Source organism: Chrysemys picta, chromosome 4, assembly GCF_011386835.1.
Source record: "Chrysemys picta bellii isolate R12L10 chromosome 4, ASM1138683v2, whole genome shotgun sequence".
Taxonomy (NCBI): Eukaryota; Metazoa; Chordata; order Testudines; family Emydidae; genus Chrysemys; species Chrysemys picta.
The window spans coordinates 132,312,017-132,335,742 of record NC_088794.1 but is presented as its reverse complement, the minus strand read 5'-3'; the positions used below and the strand labels follow the sequence as shown (position 1 = coordinate 132,335,742).

The 23,726-nt window shown below is 45.0% G+C and overlaps 1 protein-coding gene across 11 annotated transcripts in view; it reads left to right on the top strand.

Moving 5' to 3' along the window:
- BEGAIN (brain enriched guanylate kinase associated) overlaps positions 1-23,726 on the top strand; it is a 479,190-nt gene that overhangs the window by 238,280 nt on the left and 217,184 nt on the right. For 2 of the 11 annotated variants that reach the window (XM_065595729.1, XM_065595726.1), the window contains exon 1: positions 1,282-1,366. The exons of 5 other annotated variants lie outside the window; for them this stretch is intronic. The gene's annotated coding sequence lies outside the window, so the exon portion shown is untranslated. Of the gene's footprint in view, positions 1-1,088; positions 1,367-2,472; positions 2,619-7,963; positions 8,200-23,726 lie in introns of those variants that run through there. 4 more of the 11 variants (XM_065595723.1, XM_065595721.1, XM_065595717.1 and 1 more) reach the window with 4 other exon arrangements.

Here is a 23,726-nt window from a genome sequence, read left to right as displayed (position 1 = left end):
GCCCATACCTTGAGTACTTTCCATAGTACAGTTCTGGTCACCTTGTTTCAGAAAAGATATACTAGAATTGGAAAAGGTACAGAGAAAGGCAACAAAATGGTTAGGGGCGTGGAACCACTTCTATACAAGAAGAGATTTAAAAAAACAGGACTATTCAGATTAGAAAAAAGAGACAACTGAGTGGGGATATGATAGAAGTCTATAAAATCATGAATGGTGTAGAGAAGTGTTATTTAGCCATTCACATGACGCAAAAACCAGGGATCACCCAGTGAAATTAAAAACAAACATAGGGAAGTACTCCTTCACACATCACAGAGTCAACCTGTGGAACTCATTGTCAGAGGATGATGTGAAGGCCAAAATTAAAACTGGATTCAAAACAAACAAAAGAATTAGATACGTTTAGAGAGGATAACTCCATCGATGGCTATTAGCCAAGATGGTCAGGGACGCAACCCCATGCTCTGGGTGTCCCTAAACCTCTGACTGCTAGAAGCTGGAACTGGATGACGGGGATGAATCACTCAATAAATCACTGTTCTTTCACTCCCTCTGAAGCACAAGTCACTGGAGCGTGGTGTGCATTTTTGTGCACTTATGTGTCAGTAACAAAATTACACAGGCAAATGTTACGTTGTGGGCACAATTGAAGCACAGTTGGGTTTGCATATGAACTGTTGTGTGTACCAATGATTTATGCATGTACAAACAGAGGCTGGATTGAGGCCATGGAAAAATTTCACCCCTGAAGATCAAAAGACGCAGCAGGATGCGGTGTTTCTTAATTGTGCTCCATATGCTGTACACAGCAATATAATCTTGATAGGGCAGTTCCTGTATTGTTTGCTCAAGGTCTGACCTGGATAAGTATCAAAGTGCCCAGCCAGAACCAGTTCCACTAAGAACCAGGATCTCAAAACTTAGTCAATGGGCATTTCGACTATGTAAGGACTGAAAGATTAAACTTTATCCAATTAAAGTCATATATAGCATTGGACTCAGTGTCAGCCTCACTTGTATGTGATTAACTAGTGATTTCCTTCATTGGCGGTATGCTGTGACCCCGCTTGATGCCATTAAAGTTTGTGACAACATAGGAAAACCCCAGCCAGTAAATTGTGAATGACTTAAGTTCTTTGGAGATTCTTGATTTGGCTCTGCAGCACTCACAGCAGCATGGACAGGAATTCATTCTCAGCTGGTTTCCTTAAAAGAAAGCGATCCTGTCTTTCAGTTTAAAAAAAAACAAAAAAAAAAACCTGCAACTGTTGAAGCAGCATGCACCTAATAAGCTACTTCTAAATCTGGCTTCATCATTTCAGTCTGTGGACTAGCAGAACAGAAGCTGCACAATCCTTCTCAAGTAAGTATTTTCCTTTAATGTACAGCATGCATATTTCTTCATGTAAAATGTATAACAGGCAGCTAAACTCTTCAGCACAAGACCCCTCGTGCTGCAATCTGATATGTGAATTGCCTGTTTTAATGTGATTTAGCATGTTCTGCTGTTTAATTTGGCAGACATTACTGCCTTTAAAAAAGGAAACATTTCATATATTATGGTACTGTACAAGATGGCAAATTACACGGGTGCAGCTGCCCAGAGCTGCAATGCTAGAAAGCTAATGGAATGATTTATACTTGACTGTCATAATAGGTTGTTTGGGGGGAAAAAAGAATTCTTCACCTTTCATTTGCATAATGCATATCATGGAACAAGCCTATTTGCTCTCATTATAAATGGAATGTGCATCAAAAATATGCTACTGGCCATTAAGTATGAAATTAGGAAAGTGATTTTTATCTGCAAAACGGAAAAAAAGTCATTCTGGCGTTCTACCCAAATAATAATAAAGCTGATGCATACATATTAAGCAATACTTAGTGATCTGTACTAAAATATTGGAGGAGGATGTTTATAGTGGATGACTGTTGAATTATACAAGATAGTCAATTGTTGCTAAACCCTAACATTAGCTTTCATGTAATCGATGAAATTATTTGTATGCGAGACAGCATAAATCCAATTCCACTTGCCAAAACAAATGGCACGTATGGTAACCTGCCTTCCTCAAGAGTATTTGTACAGCTCACCAGACATGTTCATCAGGACCTGATGAAGTGAGGTGGGGTCAGGAAAGAAAGGGAAAAGGAGCAGTTTTTACTGCATTTTTTTAATGTTTAAGTCACAACAGTTGTAGTGGGAAGTTAAGAAAGGAGGTCATTGCAGCGGATAACGCAAGGGTCTCTACATACGATTGCTGTAACATACGTATACTTCTTCATTTAGTAACTGCTTTACTAGCTGCTTAGGTTCCGTTAACATATCACGTGATCCACCAATAGTGAATGAGCAATATGTGTAGTGTAGAAATTCACTGCAACTATATAAGCAGACAACATGCTGCGTCTCTGCTACTGATGTCCAATTAAACTTTTAACACAATATTTTCTTCCACCATTCTACAGCAACACAACATTTTATGTATGGAAAAATAGATTACCTATGCAAGTCAACTATTCAAGTAAATCATTTGTCATAGGGAAAATATCCAAAATACTTTCCTCTGATTCCAGCCAGCACCCTAGCCTACTGCAAGACCAATAGGAAAGAGGTAAATTTATTTCTCCGGGTTATTTTCAGATTATTCATAACAATACCTTTTTAAGAGAGACACATAACATCAGGCCAATTCATTTATATGCAGACATGCTTTTGAGCACCTTTTTTTCAGAATATGCTGAAGAAATGGAACTAGAGCAGCCATTCCTTTATTTATTGTATAATAGAGATGGAAAACGTTTGGAGGATTATGCACACAGAGAGATAATGAATAAATGTGAAGAGGAGGAACAAAACCACTGGCATAGGACTATGTTGAACAATACCTATTTCCTCTGGAAACAAGAACAAACATCCTGGGATCAGAAAATTAGGGTTTGTAGTTAATTCTTGGGATAAGAGAAATTTTGGCAGAGTTTGAGTTAACCCTATGATAGCCCACAAATGGGCTGAACTCTGACAGCTGTGCCACAGGGGTTCTCTCAACTGGTGATAGTTCAACTTAAGTTAGAATCAGGACATGCAATTTCAGTGTGATATGACAGTCAAGAGAAGGTATTACAATTTCAGGTGGCATATAGGCATTGCATTTCTGTTATTCATATTGCATTTCTTTTCAGTCAGAAGAAACAGCCTTTCTACACCTGGGAGGCTTGTAGGGAAACAACATGTTATCCCCAACCCAAGTTGGTCAAAAATTATTAATCATTCTTCCAAAACATCTTGAGACTTTTAAAAATAAGAAAAACACTGGAATTTTTATTTTCTTCATGATTTCTGTCTTTCGGGTACAGTGGGGGTGGGGGTCACAGTTCCCTGTTTTTCTCTGCAACTAGAGAGCTAGAAACTTTCTTTTAAAAAAGTAGCAAGTAGAGATTCTCACATTGTCAGCATGACTCCAGGAGTTGGAGCTTAAAGGAAAGCATGAATTATCATGAGGTTTTAGATGACAACATTGAGTTTTGCTTCAGAACACCCAGCCTTCCAACCTCAGATGGGCTTGAGAATTGTGTCACTGTTAATTAGGGCATCGAGATTTTGAAAAAGCCTTTGGTAGAGCCTTGAGAAGGGTTTCAGCCTTTCTAGCTATTTATTGTTTTATGAGAGATGTTAGCTGTGTGGTTTCACTGCAAGGCAGCTGCATAGGATGGTGCCAGAAGACACATTCTAGTTGTATTCATTATTAAAATTTATCCACAGAGCCAATTATAACGTATTTTAATCACCTAGCTATAGGAGATGGGCTCAAGTGTGTTGCAGTTTCCACCCCCAGCTTGGAACTGTTATTCCTTTTGTTGGCATACAATTAATTCTGGGGTATTAGCAGTTATTGTACACACAGCCTCCTGTCCTACCCTCCATTTTCTTCAGGACAGGTAAATTAGAAGTGATATACCAGCTCGCTCACACACACACACACACACACACACACACACACACACACAAGTTCTGAACATGCTCAACTGCTGCTTGGGTCATCACAGAACCTCAACAGATGCTCCCTGGAGTCAAGGACTTGTGAAAATTCTGGGTGGGAACAGTGGGTCCAGGAAGCAATGGAAACTTGTGGCATGTTCCCCCACTACACCCAAACACATTTAAAAGCAGCATGCGCCCCCCCCCCCTTCTCCACGGCCTTTGCCAGTTAGCCACAGGGGAAAGCACCACATGGTAGCTTGGCTTCTGAAGTAACTGCCAAATGGTGGCGGGGGGGGGCGGGGAGCATTTGAGAACAAGGTTGCTTCACCCTAATGCGCATGGAGGCTCCAGGATCAAGGGGTGGGGAGAAGAGTTCCCTATATTTTAAGGCCCAAGCCTTCTGCTTCCTTTGCAGCCCCCAAAAGCTAGCGCCTCTGATGGAAACAAGTAAATTAAACTCTGTAAGCTTTGTCTTACAGAATTTTCTGTCCGCATCCTATAGGCTAGATCACAGTGAGGCCCCACAGGTCAATTGTATTTTTTAGAGTTAATAACTAAAGTCCCACAGTGACTTGATATGGCATGAATGGATCTGAGTCGTTACACGACATTCATGGGCGACTATGGATTACAGGTTTTAGACCACATGCTTGTATTAATTTGAATGGACAGTCAAAATACGAGTATTGTAGTGACATCTTATTCTTTTGTGGCTTCTGCATTTGACAGCTCTCTCTGTCCTGCAACATTTAATTGTTGGACTTACTGATTTCTGCCGTTGTAAAGAAGTACGGAAATGTTGAACAATGAGGATATACTGAATGTCTATAATGATACCAGGAAGACTTTCCAAAAGTCACTGGACTAGATTCTGGGTCATGTTAAGTTCATTGTTAAGACAAAAAGAAGAACAGGAGGACTACAGATACAGACTAACAGACTAACACGGCTGCTACTCTGAAACCTTTCATTGTTAAGACAGCTTCACATAATAAAATAGGTTCCTTTAGCAGGTCTGTACATTAAGTGCTGATTCTGCAGGCATCTACACTGGACAAACTGGACAGCTGTAGAGTTACCAGGGAAGAACCTCAGCACAGGAACAAAGTGGGTGTGGATAGGAAAGAAGGGAGTATTCATGTTAATATGAAGTAGAGCTCAAACAACAGACAACGGTTACAAAGCTTTAACACTCCACAGACATTAGAGAAAATGATGTATGCAAAAATTTATACAAAAATCAAAAAGTTTTGGTTTCAAAATTTTTGAATATTTGTTTCCTTTTAAGTGTTTTTGGTCCCTCTCATCCACACCCATCCTCCTCCTTTTTTCCCTCCCAGCCCTCCAGCCAGCCTCTTCCCTCCTCTTCCCCCCCACCCCCCCATTTCATTAATGAAAATAAGTGTTGGGCAGTAGGGGGAAAAAAAGAGAAGAAGATGGAGACAAAGGTGTTGGAAAAATAAGAAAAAAAAGTGAACGATATACCAGCTTTAAACAAAATATAAAAATATATATATATATATATATATATATATATATATATATATATATATATATATATATATATATATATGAAATTTAAACAAAAAAAGGACATCTTTCAATTAAACATTTTTTCATTCAACTTTTTTGACCAACTCTAAAGCCAAGCCCTGCAACATAAAAGTGGCTTTCAATAGGTTTCCAGCGTAATTCAGAGAAGCTCTGCTGTAGCTCTAATATTTGCCATAAAGCAGCCACCAAACCATTCCAGCCTGGCTTCTGGGAATGAGCATACTGCATGTGTATAAGTGTTGTGTAAAGATGTAGATAATAAATGAAATGAGGGGGATGGTTTTGGTTGCACACACAAGAGGGCATTGAATTTGGTCTCCATGGAGTTGTGGTGAGGCACACAAATATTTGCCCGACTGTGTTCTGGACCCATGTGAATGGAGGGAAGCTAGGAGCGGCCAGCAGCGGCTACAGAAAGTAGCACTTGATTGATTGAGAAGTCTGGGCCAAGAAGTGGTGGCTGCAGCAGAAGGTGCATCTGGGAGTAGATAGGCCTGCCCCCCTGCAAAGATAATCTGGCTTCTTTACACCAGTATAATCTGCACTCTGCGGAATCCCTGTAGCACAGGGAAAAAATCTTTAGACTACCTTTAAGGAGCCACTGTCCCCATTGCCAGTGCTACCAAAGACAGTATAATGTACAGTGGGCCTGATTCTACGCAGAGCATGAAGGTTGGGTTTTAGGGCAGAGCAGAGATAATATTAATTGTGCAGATTACTAACTCTAAAGCAAACATTTCTAAAATTACTCTGCTCAGCTAGGCAGTACTGCAACTTTTTTAGGCCCCTACTTCATTCCACTGTAACATTTTCATTATTGTGGTTGGGAAGTGGGCTATACCTTTACCAAAGGCATTTAAGTTCAGAAGATACTGAAGCTAGTTTTAGTGTTCAGTACTAAAAATACTCAAAATACATTCAGGAGGCAGACAAAAGAGTAACTCACCCCTGAAATTTTCTTTCCAAGCAAAATTATAATATAGTTCAAACAACATAACTGGCTATCAGTTTATACAGATACTGACTGGGGTAGTCATATGAAACGGACCATGACTTGCACATCGGTGTCTGCTTGAGACTGAGTGAACAGGCAAGTAAGTCAGGCCCCCTGCTTCTTCAAGACCTGCAATTTGTTCCATCATTACTATAATTAAGGCAGTGTGGAAAAGTCAGACTTAGATTGCTTTCCCCTGCTAAGATTTGTTTGTTTGAGTGGCGTGCTATTCGTGCACCAATGAACAAGTTGAAAAGTTAGGGCTGCGCGAAGCCTTTTCATAATTGAATTCCAAGTTTGTCGTTTATCTAGGATTATATAAAATTCTGTACAATGTTAGGCTTACAACATTTATGGTATTCTGTGCTTTCAGAGACCATGCCAGGTACATTTAGGCCAGTTTAACCTCTGTCAAATTCAGAATGACTAATAAGAATGGAGAAAAATAGCTAAATGGGTCAATTATTGACCAAACAATTAAGATGCTACGTTCTTTTGATGGATGGCTGTTGAGTAGGGTTACCATATTTAAAAAATTTTAAAAAAGGACACCCCACAAGCCCTGGCCCTGCCCCTTTCCCACCCCCAGCCCTGCCCCAACTCCGCTCCTTGCCCAAAGTCCCCGCCCTAATTCCCCCTCCTCCCTCCCAGCCACGCAAAAAGGGCTGCCCGAGCGCTACCGTTTGCCGGGCAGCCTCCAGACCCTGCGCCCCCGGCCGGCGCTTCCCCAGCGCAGCTGGAGCCCGGGAGGGGAAGTGCCCAGCCGGGGGCACAGGGTCTGGAGGCTGCCCGGCAAACCATGAAGCCGGTAGCGCTCGGGCTTCGGGCAGCCCCTATGCCTCCGGACCCTGCACCCCCAGCCGGGCACTTCCCCTCCCGGGTTCCAGCTGCTCTGCTCCTCCCCTGACTCAGACTTCGGCTCTGTTTAAGAGCCAAGCTGCCCGAGGCAGCACTACTGGCTTCAGGCAGCCCCCTTGCCTCCGGACCCTGCGCCGCCGGAGCAGAGCAGCTGGAGCCCGGGAAGGAAAGTGCCCGGCCGGCGGCTCGGGCTCCGGAGGCACGGGGGCTGCCCGAAGCCGGTAGCGCTGCCTCGGGCAGCTTGGCTCTTAAACAGAGCCGAAGTCTGAGTCGGGGAGGAGCAGAGCAGCCGCGGGAGAGGAAGTGCCCGGCCGGTATTTTTCCAGACATGTCCGGCTTTTTGGCAATTCCCCCGGACGGGGGTTTGATTGCCGAAAAGCCAGACATGTCCAGGAAAAAATGGACGTATGGTAACCCTACTGTTGAGAGCCCCTACTCCCAGTCCATTTTCATCTGCTAGGATGTAAGCAGGCTTGGCAGAATTTGTTTTTCATTTTTTTTTCTAATTTTGACAATTGATATCAATTTTTATTTAAGAATTTTTTTATTTTTAACTGTTCTGATTTTTACAGTTGCTGGAAATTAAGGATGAGGGGGTAGGATTGGAGTTTGGGCAGCATGGACAGTGGAGCTGCAGAGGGCTCCCAGCGGGGCCCTAAGACACCAGGGCACAAGGAGCAAGGGAGGCTGTGGTCCTGGCCCCATGGAGCAGAGATCCCCTACCAGGACTGCAAGGAGGAGGAGGAGCCCGACTACAGGGTGCTGCTGAACAGTTCTTGCCCAGGCACAGTTCCCACATCCCTGGCTGGTGAGTGAGGGAGCAGGGCTGTGACAGCACAGCTGCAGAGGGCTCCCTGCATGGCTGTAGAGCTGATGACACCTGAACCTTGCAGATGCAAGGTGCAGGGAAGACTGCAGTCCTGGTGGGGCAGTGCAGAGACCCCAGCCAGGACTAAGACATGCACTGCTGCAGAGCCAATAACACCCAATCCCCACGTGGGCAAGACAGGGGTGGGGAAAGAGCCACACTCCTGCCAGCTGTTACCAATGGATGCTTTTTCATTGATTTCAACATCGCATCTGAAACTGACGTTTAGCAACGTGTGTTGATTTAAATCTAATCCTGCCAAGCCTCGATGCAAGTATGGAAGAAGTATATTACAACCCATGGTTGAGTGTCTTCTGTACATGGAGTCATTTAATTTGCATATCAGCAGTTTTCAGAATCCAGGATGGTGTCATTCACTATCGATGACAATTTGCTATTTTTCATTTTAGCAAATGTTAACTATCAACAATTGATGTCCCTAAAGGAAATCCCATTTTAACATGTTAACTAGTTCTATTTGGCAGCCCAGCTTTGGAAGAGAGCAACAAGTCTACCATTATATTGGTTCTGAGTGCTACAGGACCCTGTAAAAGAATGAGAAAGTGACCAAGGTGTATTGGAGTTTTCACTAGGGAGGAAAGACGTTCAGTGAGAGGGTAGTGAATTATGATGCCTTATGGTAGATGACCACAGGTGAAGTTCATTGCATATCCTGTCCATTATGAAGACCTGCTCTATAAAAGATGGTGACGTTAGATTTTAGTGGTGTGGCATTTATGCCATGTAATACCTTGCCTGCCTAGAAACAAGAGTTGTGTCTCATTAACAAGCAAATGAGAATAGCTTCCAAAAAGATGTTAAAAGGAAACCAGGCTGATGAGTTTTTATGCCAACACTGCATAGTTTAAGAAATTAGAAAAGAAAGTTTTGTATTAAATGCACATCAGTATTTTGGAAGCAATTAGAGCAAGAAACCATCCCCAAACCTAGGGCAATAGGAGAGAAACATCTGTATTTGGTGATGGGAAGAACTGCATAGTTCTACTGACAGTTGCCTCGAAGAATGGTGCATTTAGGATCTGTTCCAGAGCCCAGAAGTCTATTTATGGAATTTCAGGGATCCAGCCTTCAAGCAGCCGTAGTGGAGAGTAGTGTGCAGTAGAGTAAATATTACGAGAATTTGTTCAATGTTCATTACAGTTCATTACATTGAATGTAACAGGGTGAAAGTAGACTGGGAAAAGCATGGGTGAGCGGGAGATAAGGACAAGGACGCAGAAGGATGGGAATAGAAAGATGTACAGGTCATAAGAGCAGAGATGGGGAGAACAGGGCCGCCCATGGGGACGGGGGCAAGTGGGGCAATTTGCCCCAGGCGCCCAAGAGAGTTTTTTGGGGCCCCTGGAACAGGGTCCTTCACTCGCTCTGGGGGCCCCGGAAAACTCTCGTGGGGCCCGGGATCCCAGAGCTTCTTCTGCTTCGGTCTTCGGCGGCAATTTGGCAGCAGGGGCTCCCTGCCACCAAAGACCCCAGGCCCCCTGAATCCTCTGAGCGGCCCTGGGGGAGAAAAGGAAAACTGAGACAATTGAAGGAGGGTAAAGGGTAGTTGGTGGCACTGGAGAAAGAGCAGAGAGTTTGGTGAGAGGCAAGAAGTATTGTGCTGATGCCACAGATGAAATAAAAAAGGAGAAAAGTGATGCTGATGGCACTGGACATACTAAAATTCTGAAGGGTACAGACTCAGGTTGCAGTAACTGGAAGGAACCCTAATAGTTTTATGTAAGTCCATGTCCTTTTGCCCTGAACCCTATTAGCAGCAATGAGTACTCTACAGAGATGAAATCACCAACATATGGTATAGTGCACTGAGTTACTTTATTTGGGAAAAAATCAGTTATAGCTTATAAAACTTAGTCACATGAATCAATGCAGTATTTATTAGCACCTTGTTACCAGAGAAACTTTTAGATTTGTTTAAACAAAAGATGTGTTGTTTGATAGAGAATATTTTTAAATCAGGCACTGAAAATGTATAGTTTCAACCATGCAAAACCTTTGTGGTGCTAAAGAAGATAAAATAATAATCTAACAAGAGTTAATGGAAACAACATTTAACAGCAGAGACCCAAAAATGAAAACACATTTTCCCGGAGCGCTACTCTAAGAAACTTCCAGTTGTCATAACAACCTGCTGCAGTTCTTTTAGTATTGCTACAAAGATCTTCCATTTGCTTTTGATACCATTAGCAGGAAAATAAAGCCTCCCAAAGGTTAAAAAACATTAGTGTTTTTTTTTTAAAAGCCAAACAAACGTAGAAACAGTTCTCAAAGAAAAATGAGATTTCCATTTTCAGCTCTTTGAACTGTGGTCTGTAGAGATATTACTCTGAATCGATTAATCTTTGGAGATAGCTACTCTGTCCTGCTCCACCTTCATCCAAACCTGCAGGTGTGCAAAGTGTCTGAGTAAAACAGCATTCACCACATAAATAACTGTAAATTAACCTTTGCCCAAAAAAAAAAAAAAAAAAAATCTTAATATGCACTGCTAAACCCTTCTCCTCATAACAGGTTCACTAGATGTGCTCCAGAAGTCATTATTCTGGGGCATCTGAGATATCAGTCTAGTCCAATGGAATATCTAATTTTGAGAGGCTCATTTAAAATGTGAACTCCGATACTACAGTGAATGGGGCATTAGAAACAGGTATGAAAGAAAGATAGCTAAGCATTGCCTTTTTTATCCCTTTTTGTTATTATAAAAGGGAAAAGGGGAAAGTTTAAACAATTCCATAGGTAAGATACAAATTGGACACACCTGACCCTGGTTCAGTATTTCAGTTATAGTCATGCAAATAGTGCATAGAGGCCACGATTGAGATTGGATCCCTGTGCACAGGGCTCTGTACAAACACGTAATAAGTGTCTGCCCCAGATACACTACAATTTAAGTAGTCAAGACAAACAATGGGTGGCAGGAGAAAGGGGTGAAGTGACATGCCCAAGGTCACACAGCAGATCAGTGGCCGAGCTGGGAGTAGAAAACATATGTTTTTATTCCTAATCCATTCCTGTTCCACTTAGCCCACATGGCTTCCAACTGACTCAGTGATTCAACTGATGTCAACAGGGCTGCACTAGCTTACAGCAACTGAGAATTTGGCTCCAGCATTTGAAAGTGTTTTAAGAGGGATACCTTCAGTTCTCCCTTAAAATAATGTCTGAACTTATTAAGATCTCTATACGAGCTTTTCTAAAGCTATTAGAATCCAGGCAATCATCCATCTAGCAAAGGAACATTAGAACAAGAAACAGTACAACATTTAAACTGTTAATATAGCTCTCTAATGTTATTTCCTTTGAAAATATTGCCTGGATTGCTACAATAACACATTACTATTCACAGATGTATCCACTTGCACAGGAGAAAGAAATCCTCTTGATGAGCAAAGTCTTCAAAGGTATTCAAATGCTTATGAAGATTTAACTCTATATGGCATTAAGAGCAGAACACTTTATAGAGAAGATCACGTACCATATGGAAATTAAGTAACTGAAGTTATTCCATTATGATAGTGTGAAACAGTATAACGGTTTAATCCTGCAGACACTTATTAAATTAGCATGTTTCAGAGTAGCAGCCGTGTTAGTCTGTATCCTCAAAAAGAACAGGAGTACTTGTGGCACCTTAGAGACTAACAAATTTATTAGAGCATAAGCTTTCGTGGGCTACAGCCCACTTCTTCGGATGCATCCGAAGGTCTCTAAGGTGCCACAAGTACTCCTGTTCTTTTTAAATTAGCATGTGCATATTGGGCTTCTCTATGTGGAGTGTCACTGGTTGCAATTGTTTTTGTGATGCAGATACTTGCTCAGGAGGGACTTGACTGAGAAACTGATTTCACATGGAAAGTCATTGTATGGTATCACCTTTGGGTAAAAGCTGACTTAGCCAGAATTTTAGGCGGGTGAATGTGAAAAGATCTGTATTATGAATTCTCAAGCCATTCCAGTGCCACTCAAGTAAAAGTTGTCTGTCATTTCAAAGGAACTCTGTCATAGGTGCCAACTCCGTGGATGCTCTGGGGCTGGAGCACCCACAGGGAAAAAATGGTACCCACCAGCAGCCCCCCTATCAGCTCCTGCCCATTCCCCCGGCACCTCCCGCTGGCCGACAGCCCCACAGATTAGCGCCTCCTGCCCCTCGCGAACAGCTGTTTCGCAGTGTGCAGGGAGGGAGGAGCGGGGACGCGGTGCGCTCAGGGGAGAGGGTGGAATTGGGTGGGAAGAGGTGGGGCGGGGGTGGGGCTTAGGGCCGAGCACCCCCCAGCACTTTGAAAAGTCGGCACCTGTGAACTCTGTCCTGGTATGAAATGCTGAAGACCCATTCTACCCAATGCAGATCAGGTCAAATTGTCAGAAGCAAAGTAGCAAAAAAACATTTTATTCTTTGTATTTGTCCTTTTTCCCTGTCTAGGGCGGTCCATCAATCAAGCATGAATATGTTATTTGTAACTGTTAAATACTACTAACAGCATATTTGAATCTGTTGGATTTTAATCAACAGCTTGTAGCTAGTAGTCTACAGAATAGTTAAAACTGAGCATTTGTTCTGTGCAGGTGGCCACCAGGTCACATGATTTGGTCCCATTTCCTGATTGGGCAAAGTAACTTTTATAAAAGAAGCAGTGCCCGAAGAAGTCATTGGGATGTTCAATTTCTCAGGGACAAGATCGGGAGCAGTTTAGGGAAATAAGTCAGGCGCTAAGCAGGACTACAAACCTTTAGGAACCCCCAGAGCTAGTGCTACCATTTAGGCAAACTAGGCGGTTGCCTAGGGCGCCAAGATTTGGGGGCACCAAAAAGCGGTACCCCCATTTTTTTTTTTTTTAAAACAAACACACAGCGTTCCTACGCCCCCTCCCCAAGCGCGCGGTCGCCGCTCGACTTCTCCCGCCTCCCAGGCTTACAGCACCAATCAGCTGTTTGGTGCCGCAAGCCTGGGAGAGGAGGAGAATTAGACCGGGGGGGGGGGGGGCGGCGTGCTCGGGGAGGAGGCGGAGCAGAGGTGAGCTGGGGTGGGGAGCTGCCACACAGCTCCCCGGGGGGGAGGGGGGAGTTGCCACAGTGGGGGGGGGTGCCTCAAGGCTAGGGGGGGAATGCAAGGTGGAAGTTTCACCTAGGGCGCAAAACTTCCTTGCAACTAGGGTTACTATATTTTGAGTGTCCAAAAAGAGGACACTCCACGGGCCCCACCCCTGCCCCCCGCCCCAACTCCGCCCCCTCCCCTGCTTCCCGCGAACATTTGATTCGCGGGAAGCCTGAAGCAGGCAGCAAGTAAGGTGGGGGGGGGGGGAAGAGGAGGGAGGAGGCGTGGCCCAGTCTGGCCCCCACAACCAAGCGTCTCCAGCCTGGCTCGGCTCCTGGGGTGCCGGCCCCGGGCCAGCCCCCGGCCGAACACCCCCGGCCCTGGCCCAGCACGCCCGGCCCCGCACCCCCGGGCCCGGCCCGGCCCCCGGCCCAGCACGTCCCTATTTTCCCAGACACATTCGGCTTTTGGGGATTTCCCCCCAGACGGGGATTTGAGGCCCAAAAAGCCGGACATGTCCAGGAAAATCCGGACGTATGGTAACCCTACTTGCACCGGCCCTGGGAACCCCAACATCTTTTCCTGTTCTATTTTGCACACACAAAGAACATTAGATCTGACTTCATACATGGACCACAGATTGCAAAGCAAATGGGCTCCTTTGTGACTGAGGACGGGAGAAAGATCACTTAAGTTTGTTGGTTGTAACAGCCTTTTCCACATTCCCACTATGAAATCACTTATATGTACTGGATAGCTGGATAAGTGCTTCTCATGCAGATACCCTTGCTCATGCATGACAGTGCTCAATCCCACAAATAACAGCTCCTCTCCAAACACATGTGAGCTGCTGTTAAAGAGTCCATCTTGAGTGAGAGTTTTGCTCCATTTCTGGAGCTAATAGGCAAATAAAGGTTTTAAATTGCAGCAGGCCAGAACTTCCATTTTGTCAGACACTAATGGAACCTGAGACTCAGAAGTGCTGGGATGCATTAAGCCAGACCTCTGCATCTTTGGACACTCCCACTTGTTCTAGTAGACCACAATAAATATGCAGAGATCTCTGTTAGTAGATAATTTAACTCGGGCCTAAATTCAGGTTGCACAGTGAGTTCTCTCATCTTTAATAGGAAATGCTGCTGAAAGTGTCATGAAAATGATTGTACTACTGTCAACAATAAGAAGTTTTCTAGCCTTTCCACCAAACCAGCACATTTCATCTTGAAATGGTAGGGGGAAGAAGGGCTTCTGAACTGGATTTGATCCATTTTCAGCTACTCTCTCTGTGTCTGAAGGGTTCTGAGTCACAGAAGGACCTTTCACCAAGTATAACAAAGTGGCACGGTCCAAATGAAATAGTGGAAGTCTTTTGGAAAGTATTTTATATAAAAGCAACAGATTTCTGGTGAGCGAATAGCAACAGTGCATCTCTGATTTGAATCCAATGCAAATCTTACCTGACACATCTAAGCCTCCACATCTGCAAAACTTGGCTGTAAGTAGGAGACTGTGAACTTACTTACTTCCCTGCCCCAGAGTGGGGGGGGGGGGAAGAATTTTGGCTCAGTCACAGGTCATTCTCTGGGCTGTGCAGCTACATGCTACCCCATACTTAGGGCAGATTATAAGGTTAGAACGTAGCCCTTAACCTCAGTTTGCACATATGTAAAAATCAGCATCACGCTTCCCTTCTTCACAGGGCTATTCAGACTTGCATAAATCGTGAACATCTGTAAAAGAACTTAGAGAGCCTCAAATGAAAGGTGCTCTAGAAGTGCCAATTCTTCTATTACCTCCTCTCCTGTTCACAATATGGAACCTTGCCTTTAATATTTTTATTTTAAAATAAAGGGTCATTAAATTTTAATCTAGAGAGAAAGCAGGCAGAAAATTAAGAATACCTTTCTCTCTTTGCTATTACAGACTCTTATAGATCTGTGACTGGCTTTCTAATGGAACAGAGTACATGAATAGTATTAGGACAGAGGGAACTATATCATGACCTTCTGTTATCTGATTTTAAAAAGCCCTCCAACAGAATCACCCCAGATCTTACTTGGTAAGAATTGATTTACATCATTGTAGATTGGTTCACAGTTCAACACACAGGAATATATCATGTCCTACTCTGGATCAATGAGAGCCCATGCACTCAATACCCTGGAAAATTTACATGTGCTATAGATTTAGTTGATCAGTAGGACTAATTAAAACAATGCAAATGTGCTATTGATCCAGTTCTGAAGGATGTGTGATAAAATGTGGAGGCTGGATGCCTGTGTGGGTCACAGGGAGACGTCTGTTTTGTGTGGCTAGGCAAGGACTTAGGGGACTGTCACTTTACTGGTCACAGCTTACACAGCAATGCATAAAGAGAAATGGAGGCATTGGCAAAGCGTTCAGAAAGTGTTGCGCATGGCAGACCCACTAAGCAGGAGGGGCCTGGAGCGATGGCCGAAGAAAGAGCATGCCGTGTCTCTGCCTTTGCTCATGCACCTGGAGCAGGAAGCGACCTCGAGGGGAGACTCTCGGGAGTTTTAACAACAGACAGTAATGCTAAACCCCGCAGCTCCAGCGAGGAAAGCTTTGAGTTACAGAGCAGCACCAGGTCAGAAACCGAAAACTTTGTTAACAGCAAAAATAAGGATGACTGCTATCGATCCCATCGATTAAAGCACCGTCAGAAGGGGGGTGGAAAAAACCCTGGTCGGGAGCACTCTTCTCTATATCCAGTGGGAAACACCAGCCAAAAGCGCCACGGGCAGAGGAAAATGCAAACCAAAAGCAGCTCGTCTGCATCCGACTTGAGTGTTGTGAGTCAAGGATCATCAAGTTCTGTCTCTATTGTGGAAGAAAAAATTGAAGCAAAGCTCAAGTTCTCTCAATTTCTCAATGAAGTTACTCTCAGAGTGCTCGATCCCATGAGCATGAGGGCATTTAGCGCTCCTAAGCTGAAAAACACCTGTGCGGCCGGTGGGAGAAGCCTGGAAGACTTACGTATTAAGAAGTCTCCGGAAAGCTGGAAAAAGAACACTCTAGTCAGGAAAGGCCTTCAGAAGACAGACCTAGAAAGCTTAAGAAGCGATGACACGGTGGTTAGGCCACGAATACACAAGTTAGAGAAGTCTTTATCTCTGGATACCGGACCATTTGGCAATGGTGTCTCATGTAGAACAAGTCCTGTCCTGCCTGGAGAAATCATGGTTTCTGCAATCAGTGAAATGCCAGCCAGAAAGTCTGCTTCTCTACCTCGAAGTACAAGCATGGTGAGCCTCTCTCAAACCACTTCTTTTGGCTATGTAGATTTAGCAGTACTGAGCGTATTGATAGGACTATGGGAATTGCTGTTAAAGTCTCCCTTGGGTGGGCCCTAATTGTATGCAGAACCTTATCCCCCCAAGTAGAGCAAGATATAGGGTATGTCTACACTGCAGCAGGGAGCAAACCTCAGCTTGAGCTAGCACTTTAAAAACAGCAGTGTGGATGTTGCAACTCGGGCTAGCCACTCCAGCTCTGACCCAGGGCTGCTTGCACAAGTCTGCCTACCCAGGACGGGAGGGTCGCTCCCTGCTGCATTGGAGACATACCAATAGAGGTTTCCTTTTCAGAAGCTGAAGGCACTACCTGTAAGAAATACGGGGTGGGGAGGGGGAGAAGACAGAGAAGGCAATATGCATCCTACCAACCCTTTCCTCAGCCACTCTCTGAAAGCAGGACTGGGTGAAACAAAATTCAGTATGTTTATACATTTGTAGCAGATCCTATTGTCTGAAAAACTCCCTAGGGTTAAGTGTCTGGCATTAACAGGTCTAGCAGAAGAGATTCCTGTCTGGCTATTTTTAAAACCTAGATTAAGAGCAGGGAAGGGGAACAGGGAGGGAAATTGCTCCGGGGTGAGGCTCTTGACCACTGACTGGCAACAAATTAAATTGATGTAATGTCTTATTTTTAAATCTTGGTTGCAGTAGCTTTTTAATTAGGGTTACCATATTTGCACAATCAAAAAAAGAGGACACGGGGTGGGGGAAGGAGCCCCACTCTACCCCCACCCCCGTCCACTCCCTCCCACTTCCCACCCCCTGACTGCCCCCCTCAGAACTTCCAACCCCCCTCTGCTCCTTATCCCCTGACTGCCCCCTCCTGGGACCCCTGCCACTAACTGCCCCCTAGGACTCCACCCCCATCTAAGCCTCCCTGTTTCTTGTCCCCTGACTGCCCCCTCCTGAGAACTCCCCACCCTAACTGCCCCCCTAGGATCCAACCTGTCCCCTGACTTCCCCGAACCTTATCCACACCCTCACCCCATATTCACACCCCCGCCCCCAGACAGACCACCGGGACTCCCATGCCCTATCCAACTGCTCCCTGCCCACTGACAGGACCCCCAGAACTCCCAACCCATCCAACCCCCTCTGCTCCCTGCCTACCTCGACCCCTCTCCACACCCCTGCCCCCCAGACAGCCCCCCCCGAACTCTCGACCCATCTAACCGCCCCACACACACACTCCCTGTCCCCTGACCAGGGCCGGCTTTAACAAGAGCCCAGGAATCGGGCTGTGCTCTGGCCGGAGTCGCGGGGCTTGGGGCTGGGCCGGAGATGCTCAGCTGGGGCCGGTCCGGCCGCCCTGGGGCCGGCGCCGCTGGGGCCGGCGCGCTCAGCTGGAACCGGGGCCGCCGCCCTGGGGCCCGGGCCGGAGCCGCTGGGGTTAGGGCTGGTGTGCTCGACTGGAACTGGGGCCAGGGGTGCTCGGCCAGTGCCGCTCGGCTGGAACTGGGGCCGGTGCCCTGGGGCCCGGCCCGGGCCGGAGCCACTGGGGCCGGCCGGGGCTGGAGCTGCTCGGCCGGGGCTGGACTGAGCCGCGCCGCGCCTCCCCAGAGCCCTCCTCCTTGCATCCCCCCCGCCCCAGCTTACCTGCTGCTGCCCGCCTGCCCCTGCTTCTTTTCAGACTTCCCGTGAAGATCTGATTCGCGGGAAGCAGGGGATGGGGAGGAGCAGGGGAGCGGAGCATTCAGGGGAGCGGAGGAGGGGGAAGACAGCTGCGGGCCGGGGTCGTGCTAAGGTTGCAGGGGATGGGGGGAGCTGAGAAGGGGCTTTGGCTACTGAGCAGCGCCACTTTTCGATCTATAAATAGCCAACCGGCGGGAAATCCCGGACATTTTTAGAAATCCCCCCCGGACGGCTATTTATAGATCGAAAAGCCGGACATGTCCGGGGAAATCCGGACATACGGTAGCCCTATTTTTAATTATTATTATTATTATTGCATGGAGTTGTCAGGCATCCTATGTTGCAGAACTCTGAACTGATCTATAAAGTAGTTATGCTCCAGAATCATTTATTGTGGGCCTGCTAAAAACATTAGCCCAGAGACTGTACTTTTTAAACACATAGATCTCCAAGCTGTGACCTTACATGAAGACAGCTATTAAAGCAATGTGCTCTCAAAAGATCATGTTCAGATCCAGTGTTGCTCACAAGAGGCTTGCATTTGACAAATACAGAAGGTCTGCCTATTCTATGCAGTGGACAAGACACCACCCTCTTTCCCCCCCCCACCCCCCGTGCTTCCCTGTGAGCTCGTTCTAACTCTAGTAATTTAATGTAAGCATCAGCAACCCAGGCTAAGGATTTTATAGGGTGCCCTTGGATGTTATCTATGTACTGTCTATCAAAGAGGGCCTGAGGGGTGGGAGATAATGAAACGCAGAGAAGCTGCATGTTCCATTGCAGGTCACAACCCCTGCGCAGAAAATGCAAGAGCCTTCTCATAGAAAGAGGTAACCTCACTGGGCCTCGGATCCAGTTCTATGGCAGGAATCGTGTTTTCTCTGAAGGTTCAATTAGCCACTTGTCACATCATCTTTTCCACTGCACAAAGCCACGCTCTGTACAGACCTGGGAGGCTAGGAACGTTCAGCCAACCGAGCAGTATGACTGACTAAATGTTCGTTGAGTGCTTTATAATTCCAATCAGTTAATGTAAGCATCAGCCTACTTTAAATTTTAATTATTCAATTTAAGCATCAGCCTGTTCTAAATCTAGTCATTGAAAGTTTAACGTGCATCTTATAGCAGCAAGCCATGCTCCAGCTTGAAGAGAGAAATATGTGAAAAGGAAAGAGAGGTGGGGGAGGAAAAACCTTACATACAGCCCCATTCACTGGATTGGGACTCTTTCATGTGAGATAAAGTTATTGTATAACTATGGTGGGTTATTAGAATTTCTTAACTGAATATATTGCTCTAATTTACTACGGGGCTATTAGAAGAACTTGCAGGAAAGCAACACAATAAGTAAACCTTGCAAGACAATAGTATACTTCCAAGGCTGAAGTGACATAGCTGTTTTGCCAGGCTGGGAAATAACAGATCAGAGGGCTACAAACAATCAAAAAGCACTTCTCTGGACAGAAGCAGGGGTGAAGAAGAAGGTGCACAACTGTCAGGGGCATAGGTTGCATGCAGTGTTGTAGCCACATTTGTCCCAGGATATTAGAGAGAAAAGGTGGGTGAGGTAGCATCTTTTATTGGACCAACTTTTGTTGGAGAGGGAGAGAGACAAGCTTTCGAGCTTACATAGAGCTCTTCTTCAGGTCTGGGAAACTAACTCAGAATGTAAGAGGGGCATAGGTTAACACAGAGAGAGGGTCTGAGGAGGAGTCTTGAAAGAGCTGGATCTTTTCCCAGAATCAGGAAATGGTAAGACTTAGGGAGAGGCAGGCATACAGACTGATTTGTTGTTTTTGTGATCTGTGTTTTCTGAGGTGCTTTTGTTTTAAATAAATACTTTGCTTTAAGAAGGCCGTTTGGTTACTAGTTACCACTATAACTGCTCTCGGGTGGATCAGAACTGCAGGAATGGACTACCTCAGCAGTTTGAAATCACAGGGGATTGAAGCCCAAGATCTGGTCTGAGAGTTGGAGAATCACATGACACCAAGCTGAGAGGGGTGGCAAGCACGTTGGAGGATCAGAATTCAAAATGACCTTGACAAATTGGAGAATTGGTCTGTGTTCGACAAGATTCAATAAATACAAGTTCAGAGTACTACACTTAGGAAGGAAAACTCAAATGCACAGCTACACAATGGGGGATAACTGGCTAGGTGGTAGTACTGCTGAAAAGGATCTGGGGGTTATAGTGGATCGCATATTGAATGCGAGGCCACAATGTGATGCAATTGTTAAAAAGGCTAATATTCAGGAGTGTACTAACAGGAGTGTTGTATGATAGATACGCGAAGTGAATGTCCTGCTCTACTCAGAACTGGGGCCTCGTCTGGAGTACTATGTCCAATTCTGGGTGCCATACTTTAAGAAAGATTTGGACAAGTTGGGAAGAGTCCAGGGGAGAGCAACAAGAATGATAAACAGTTTAGAAACATCTGACCTATGAGGAAAGGTTAAAAAACTGGGCATGTTTAGTCTTGTGAATAAAAAACTGAGCGGGGACTTAACAGTCTTCATATCTATTAGAGGCTGTTATGAAGAGGGCTGTGATCAATTGTTCTCTAGGTCCACGGAAGGTAGGACAAGAAGTAATGGGATTAATACGCAGCTAGTGTGATTTAAGTTAGATATCAGGAAACACTTTCTAACTATCAGGGTAGTTAAGCACTGGAATAGGCTTCCAAGGGAGGTTGTGGAATCCCCATCATTGGATGTTTTTAGAACAAGTTGGACAAACACCTATCAGGGAGGGTGTAGGTTTACTTGGTCCTGCCTCAGCACAGGAGGCTGGCACTTCATGACTTCGAGGTCCCTTCCAGCCCTACATTTCTATCACTGCTCACACATAGATCAGAACTGCAGCTACTCAGGCCTGCTGAGGTAATCATGGTTGATCACAGGGGACTGCAGCCCAAAACCCAGTCTGAGAGTTGGAAGATAGAATGATTCCATCCGAAACAGGTGACAGCTAGAGGGCTGAGAGGGATGCACATGAAGAAACCAGAAAGGCTAAGAGATGCAGTTCACCCAGTGACTGTGATATCCAGGTACAGAGTTAACATCCTGACTCTTGCAGAAAGTGTCATGGGAGGTTTAATTTCTCCCCCCCGCCCAAGTTGTAGATCTTATTTTAAAACACATTTGTGGTACCACCGCATCCTAAAGACCAAGTTGGGGCAATGGTTTGGTACCAACTCAATATGTGGCACTCTTGGGTTTTCCTTAGAGGTCCTCCCATCCAAGCACTGAGCCAGCATAACCCTGTTTAGTTTGTAAGATGTGATAATGTCACAGCTGCAGGGGATATGGCAGAATTTCACAGGATGTAGCTGCAAGCAATAATGCGTCTGACGAAGTGGGCATTCACCCATGAAAGCTTATGCTCCAATACATCTGTTAGTCTTAAAGGTGCCACAGGACCCTCTGTTGCTTTTTACAGATCCAGACTAACACGGCTACCCCTCTTGACAAGCAATAATATAGATGATGAAGCCAATAATAAAGGAAAGTGATATTAAAACCAACTATATTGGAATTGGAAAAGGTTCAGAAAAGGGCAACAAAAATTATTAGGGGTATGGAATTGCTGCCATATGAGGAGAGATTAATAAGACTGGGACTTTTCAGCTTGGAAAAGAGACGACTAAGGGGGGATATGATAGAAGTCTATAAAATCATGACTGGTGTGGAGAAAGTAAATAAGGAAGTGTTATTTACTCCTTCTCATAACACAAGAACTAGGGGTCACCAAAGGAAATTAATAGGCAGCAGGTTTAAAACAAACAAAAGGAAGTTTTTTTTCCCCACACAACGTACAGTCAACCTATGGAACTCCTTGCCAGAGGATGTTGTGAAGGCCAAGACTATACAGAGGTTAAAAAAAAAAAAAAAGAACTTTTTGGGGGGGCTCAGTGGTTTGAGCATTGGCCTGCTAAACCCAGGGTTGTGAGTTCAATCCTTGAGGGGGCCACTTAGGGATCTGGGGCAAAAGCAGTACTTGGTCCTGCTAGTGAAGGCAGGGCACTGGACTCATTGACCTTTCAAGGTCCCTTCCAGTTCTAGGAGATAAAATAAAAATAAATTAATGGAGATATCCTATTTATAAGTTCATGGAGGATAGGTCCATCAATGGCTTTTAGTCAGGATGGACAGGGATGGTGTCCCTAGCTTCTGTTAGCCAGAAGCTGGGATTGGGCGAGAGGGGATGGCTCACTTGATCATTACCTGTTCTGTTCATTCCCTCTGGGGCACCTGGCATTGGCCACTGTTGGAAGACAGGATACTGGGCAAGATGACCCTTTGGTCTGACCCAGTATGGCCATTTTGATGTTCTTAACTCCATCCCAGAAATCACAGCCCTTGGCAACATGTTTCTATTGCAAGGAAAGGAACAGTTCTCAGAAGGAAGAAGCAGGCGTGCTGCTCTCCACAAATGGGAAAGAGAGCTCCACAACATTCTGTGGTGGATTTCCAAAATACACTTTGTGCATGCCACAATGGGAGCATGCCTACTTTTGTACACAGGAATAGTTGTGGTTAGAAGTGTGAATGCATGGAAGTGGGGTCTGAGATGAAGTCTATCCCTATTAAAGTGAAATATTACATGGGTATAGACAAGGTTGGTTCAAAACACATCTTGGGCCTTTGCCAATCCATTCTGTTGAGGGCCCTCTCCTATGTAGAGCGCTAAAACTCCCTCAATCCACGTTTATAGTAAGATTTTGAAAGGGGATGCAACTGCAAAAACAAAATGGACTGGGAGTTGGGGAAAGAAGAAAGGACCCAGAAATAGGGGCACAAGCAACAAAACTGAAGTTCAGCAACTGGCAGGGCTTAGGGCTGTGTGTGACATAGCGACACAGAATCTGGAGAGAGAGAGAAAAAGAGCTTAGTGCCAGTTTTATAGAGTGACAGCTCCAAAAAATGCCTCATCTTCCTCCTCAGTCTGTACTGTACAGTGATCGCCTCCTCAGTCATGGAAGAGAAGGGAATTCAACTTGGTGAGAAAACCAATTAGTTAGAAAGCACACTTTGTAGGAAGAGCAGTGCATGTTTAAATACAGTCTTGACCAAGACTTCAATACAATAGAACAGTGGTCTCCAAAGTGGGGTGCATGTACCGCAGGGGGTGCGCAAGAGGATCCAGGGGGTGTACAGCAGGAGGAGCGCTTTTTTTTTTTTTTGCTTCGTCAGTTTGAGTGGGAGTCAGAGCGCAAAAATGGTAGAGCCAGCGCGGTAGGGGATGCATGCTCAAAAAATTTTTACTGATAGGGGTGCGTGACCAAAAAAGTTTGGAGACCACTGCAATAGAACATTCATTTTCTGTTGTGATAGGTGAAGAAGCAATATCTGCAACTGTAAAAAAAAAGGTAAACCTTAGAGAAGTATGAATTAGACTATCATGCCCATTCCACTCCCCCGGAAAAATTAAAGATTAAAATGTTTTAAAAGCTGAAAGAATTATA